The sequence below is a fragment of the Mytilus galloprovincialis genome, chromosome 1 (assembly GCF_965363235.1).
Source record: "Mytilus galloprovincialis chromosome 1, xbMytGall1.hap1.1, whole genome shotgun sequence".
Taxonomy (NCBI): Eukaryota; Metazoa; Mollusca; class Bivalvia; order Mytilida; family Mytilidae; genus Mytilus; species Mytilus galloprovincialis.
The window spans coordinates 45409010-45415155 of record NC_134838.1 but is presented as its reverse complement, the minus strand read 5'-3'; positions in this window follow the sequence as shown (position 1 = coordinate 45415155).

Genomic DNA, 6146 nt, shown 5'->3' with positions numbered 1-6146 from the left:
AAGACAAAGATCGCGACCGACAATGGTGTAAAGACAAAGATCGCGACCGAGATGACGAATAAAGACAGTGAGCAGATTTCAGAAGGACATATTGTAACTGTTAATAGCAATATAAGTAAATGTAATGTATTGTTAAGTACAAATGAAATTATGAATGAAAATGTTTTATGTGAAACAAATGTTAATGATGAGAAAATTAGTAACATCCCCTCTCTGGAACAAAAATGCAGCCAGGGAGGAGATGATGGTGTATTTGGTGAATTAGATGAAATAAGTATGGACACTGACCCATTGGCTGATGAAGAAAGTGAGTGGGCTAGTGTAGAAGACAAATGCAAAAATATGTTTAAAAAAAATGCAAGACGAAAGTCATTGATAGTTAAGGTTAATGTAAAGGCTGCTATGTTGGCACATCAGAAAAAAAAATAGAAACAAATAAAAATGGATTGTAAATATTATATAATACTCATTATATTTTATATAGTAATGGCTATGTTTAATGTTATAAGTCTTAATTGTAACAGACTTTGTGATAGTAATAAAAGGAATTGGTTTTTTTCATTGTGTAATGAAAGATTTTATGATATTATATGTTTACAAGAAACATTTTGGAATGAAGAAATAAAACTATTTGGGATGGAGATATTTTTTATAGTCATAGTGGTAATAACCGGCAGGGTGTTGCTATTCTTGTTAGTAAAAAAAAATAAAAAACATTTTTTTTAGAAGTGGAAAATTATAATGGAAGATTTATTCATATAAAAGGGACAATTAATGATAAATTAATTGACATTCATAATATATATGCACCAAATAATGTAAATGAAAGGTATGAGTTTTTCTTAAAGTGTAAACAAAAAATAAGTGAAGGAAAATATGTATTAGTTGCTGGTGATTTCAATACTACATTATCAAGTTTAGATAAGAGTGGTAAAACTCTGCATTGTAATGATAAGGCTGTAAAATCCTTATGTAATTTTATGCAAGAAAAAGATTTATATGATATTTGGAGAAATAGAAATGTTAATACAAAAGTTTTTTCTAGAAAACAGGGTGTACAAGGGTTTTTAACCCTAAGCAGAATAGACTATTTTCTGGTGTCATTAGATTTAAAATCATGTATTAAGAATATTCATTATAAGGATACTAGTTTTAGTGATCATATTATCGTCAGCATGAAGATAGATTTTTGTAATGTAGAAAGAGGTCCAGGCGTGTGGATTTTTAATAATTCATTTTTACAAGATGAATTTTCAACTGATCAAATGAAGAGACTATTTGCAGAGGAAATTGGGTCAGATTTGTATGTGTCAAATCCTGTAATTTGGTCGGATAATTTAAAAGTTATAATTAAAAGATTAAGCCAAATCTATGGCAAAGAAAAGCAAAAAGATTTAAACAGGGAATATTATAAACTGCAGAACAAAATTCAAGAATTATCAGTCAAATCTGCAAATGGTATTCAGAAAAACAGTGAAGATACATACAAATGTAAAGGTGCAATTTTGAGATCAAAGTCACAGTGGGCTCTATAAAGTGATAGAAATACTGCATATTTTTTGAAATTAGAAAAGTATCGATAGAATAAGAATGTGATAAGTGAAATAAAAGATTGTAATGGGAAAATTGTTACAGAAACAAATGATTTACTTGATGTTATACATGATTATCATAAACATTGGTTTTCTTGTGTTAATATTGATATGCATTCAGTTGATGAATTATTGAATAATGTTAATGTAAAAATTGATGATGAAGATGTAGAAATGTGTGAGGATGAAATTAATATTGAGGAAATTGAAAAATCCTTAAAAGGTATGAAAAAAGGGAAAACACCTGGACCAGATGGTAGAATTGCACAATGGGTTTGGAAAAATAAAACGCTTTGTGAAAATATTAATCCGGAAAGCAAAGCGCAATCAATTAAAAAAATTCTGACTGTTTGGAAAATGAGGCATTTAACTCTTCATGGGAGAGTAAGTGTTAAAAGGGCCTTACTTTTGAGAAAACTGTGGTATAAATTAATGGTTGTAAATATACCTGAAAAGTTTTTTGGGCTTATAAAAAAAAATGTTTAGAATTTTTATGGAATAATAATCCTCCTCTTGTAGCATATGATGTTGTTATTAATAACGTAATTGACGGAGGATTGAATTTTCCTGATATTATGCAGAAAATGTGTGCTTTAAGATTAAAATATTTAAGTAGACTGTTTGATGAAAATTATTGTGCTATATGGAAACAAACTTGTCTTTGTATGTTTTCTAACTTTTAAAATATGAATTTTGGAATTGATCTTTTATTCTGTGATCTCCTAAACAGAAAAATAGATGTTTTACCAGAATTTTATCAAAGTATGATTTTGTTCATGGCAAACTATTTAGAAAAATATAGATACTGAAGTTAATTCAGAAATGTGTTTGATATTCCGCTATTTCTAAATCCAAATATTACAAATTGCTATAAAATATGACACCCTAAGACATTTATTGAAGCAGGTGTATGTAGAATAAAAAATATCGCATATGAATGTAAACCAGGTTTCTATTATTGTATTAAAAAAAATCCGGAAGTTTCGGAAAATGAAATTCTACATGCAGTTAGAAATATGTAGGAAACAATACATGAGGAGTATAAAATGTTAGCCTCTGGCCTTTGTTAGTCTTGTATGATTTTAAATTTTAGTTTCTTGTGTATAATTCGGAGTTTAGTATGACGTCCATTATCACTGTACTATTATGCATATTTTAGGGGCCAGCTGAAGGACACCTACGGGTGCGGGAATTCTCGCTACATTGAAGACCCATTGGTTGCCTTCGGCTGTTGTTTGCTCTATGGTCGGGTGGTTGTCGCTTTGACATATTCACCATTTCCTTTCTCAATTTTAGTTGAAGCCAATGTGCATGTTAGTAAAACTCCTGTGTTAAATCCTATGATTAAATACGGTGTCAAAATTTGTTCACTTCCATCCACGACGATTATCAAATGCTTGTATCAAAGAGCATTAGAGACTCTCTATCTACTAATGAGAGATCTAGAGCTTTATAGTAATAAAAAAAAACGTGCTGCTGGCTTCGTTTTATCTTTCAAAGTAGTCTCTTTTGCGTCTTCAAATTTGTATAAGCGAGTGTTATGTTCCTAATTGGTTTTTTTTCTAAATCATCAACACCAATATTAGCCTTATTCAATTGTGTCAGTTACCTTGATAACGAACATTTCATTGCAACTGGGAACAATTTTGGTTCCAACAAAACCTGAAAGAAGATTTTAGTTTATTTTTTGTAGATTGTATTTTTCATTTGTACCTCTACAAACACCAACTTCACATGGGACTGTTTGACAATTTGTATATCGCATTTCGACGTCAGTTAGTTCTTGACAACTAACGTTAAAAGGACACGGCTTGAAATGTTAATTATGCGAGGGAGACAAAAAGCTGGTTGGCTACTCATTTTTCATAAAATCTAAATCTATCAGTTTTATTTTACCATTCACCATTTTAAAATGTTCTGGCTTAATGTCGAAATCTTATAGAGATCCCAAAGGTTAATAATGAAGGTATGACAACAAACTAGCAAGGTCACCAGCATTCGTCAGTCTCTCTGCAGTTGTTAGATTCAATGCATTTAGGTCTAGTTCAATACCGTATTCGAATACAACCGAGAGATCTGCATAGTATGAATAATTATTGTGACCTTTACCGTTAATATACCGTAGGCAGTATCCCAACATTTTAATTAATGAAGGATGGTCGAGTTGATCTCTCATTAGTAGATTTTTCATAAACAAGACTAATCTATAGTCTTGACTGATGTCCAGTGTTTTGGAGGTAGACAGTCTCTGAATGACAATTTTTTTACTTTCGAATATTCCAATGTCGACAACCTTTGACCACCCTCCTCCTCTGTTATACTCTGATATTTGTATTTCATTCATGTTTGTACAGTTAAATTTGTACTTTTGATTTATATCCCATCGCATACGACTCCTATGAATTTGATGTTTTTGCTTAAAATTACACGAGTAACGATTGTCGAAATATCAAAAAGACCAGAGCAGTCTTACAGAAAAAAATTGACACTGTTTGTTTGACCATGATAGTTCTTTTTTCTTCCAATAAATTCAAAGCGGATAGAGATGATCCTTGTCTGAAAATACACAAAATTTGAAAAGTTTCTTACAACAAAAACTGATGCGTATCATTGACCGAAGGAAATTGAATGATTTTTGCCCAATTTCAACAAGAAAAAGGTTGAAATAGTGTAAATGCATACTCAAACAAATATACGTACATTAGGAGATACTTACCTAGTGAAATCCTCTGATATCACAATATTTCGAATCTTTTTGAATCTTTTTATCCTTTATATGTCTGATAATTCATGAACATTTAATTTTGAACTGCCATCGCTTTATTACCTTAAGTGTTATACCTCTTAAAAACACTCGATCCAATTGGGGTTAAATATTTTATCAAAAATGTATTCCATCGTTCAAAAGGTAAAAACTGTATTGACCCTTAGTGGAGCGATGATATCGTTTTAGCCATTCGCTTATACCTTCACGATAGTTAAAAATCTTTTAAAAAAATAAGTTGTGTTTAGAAAGTAAGACCTTTTGTAACAGTAAAAGGACAAACATTTTGTTAAATAACTAAACTGAATTATATTATCATCTGAAATATAATAAAACAATACTGCATATTTTATCCAGTTAAAAATAGGATTAAAGATATATGCGGGCTAATATATGTTACTGCCCTCCTCAATTATTGATTATATGATTTTGATAACTTTATACATTTGAGTAGTTAATGATATGATTTTCATGGTATTTCATATTTCTAGTTGTTAATAATATGATTTTCATATTTGTACACATTTACTGTTGTAAATGGAATTATTTTTATACACCTCTGCCGTTGTTCATTGTATGATTTCATTTGTTGTTTCACATTTGTTGTTGTTAATGATTTGATTTTCATGTTGTTACACATTTGTAGTTCATTATTTAATTTATATGTTATTATAGTTATCAAAGGTACCAGGATTATAATTTAATACGCCAGACGCGCGTTTCGTCTACACAAGACTCATCAGTGAAGCTCAGATCAAAATAGCTATAAAGCCAAACAAGTACAAAGTTGAAAAGCATTGACGACCCAAAATTCCAATAAAAGTTGTGCCAAATACAGCTAAGGTAATCTTTTCCTGGGATAAGAAAATCCTTAGTTTTTCGTAAAATTCCTAGTTTTGTAAACAGGAAATTTATAAAAATGACAATATAATTGATATTCATGTCAACACCGAAGTGCTGACTACTGGGCTGGTGATACCCTCGGGGACGAAACGTCTACTAGCAGTGGCATCGACGCAGTGGTGTGAACAGTTATCAAAGGTACCAGGATAATAATTGAATACGCCAGACGCGCGTTTCGTCTACACAATACTCATCGGTGACGCTCAGATCAAAATAGTTATAAATCCAAACAAGTACAAAGTTGAAGAGCATTGAGGACTCAAATTTCCAAAACGTTGTGCAAAATACAGCTAAGGTAATATATTCCTGGGATAAGAAAATCTTTAATTTTTCGTAAAATTCAAAATTTTGTAAACAGGAAATATATAAAAAAAAAGACAATATAATTGATATTCATGTCAACACCAAAGTGCTGACTACTGGGCTGTTGGTACCCGCGGGGACGAAAAGTCTACTAGCATTAGCATCGACCCAGTGGTGTGAATAGTTATCAAAGGTAGAAGGATTATAATTTAATACGCCAGACGCGCGTTTCGTCTACACAAGACGCTCAGACCAAAATAGTTATAAATCAAAACAAGTACAAAGTTGAAGAGCATTGAGGACCCAAAATTCTCAAAAAGTTGTGCCAAATACAGCTAAGGTAATCTATCTCTGGGATAAGAAAATCCTTAGTTTTTCTTAAAATACATAGTTTTGTAAACAGGAAATATATAAAAATGACAATATAATTGATATTCATGTCAACACCAAAGTGCTGACTACTAGGCTGGTGATACCCTCGGGGACGAAACGTCTACCAGCAGTGGCATCGACCCTGTGGTGTGAATATTTATCAAAGGTACCAGGATTATAATTTAATACGCCAGACGCGCATTTCTGTGTTT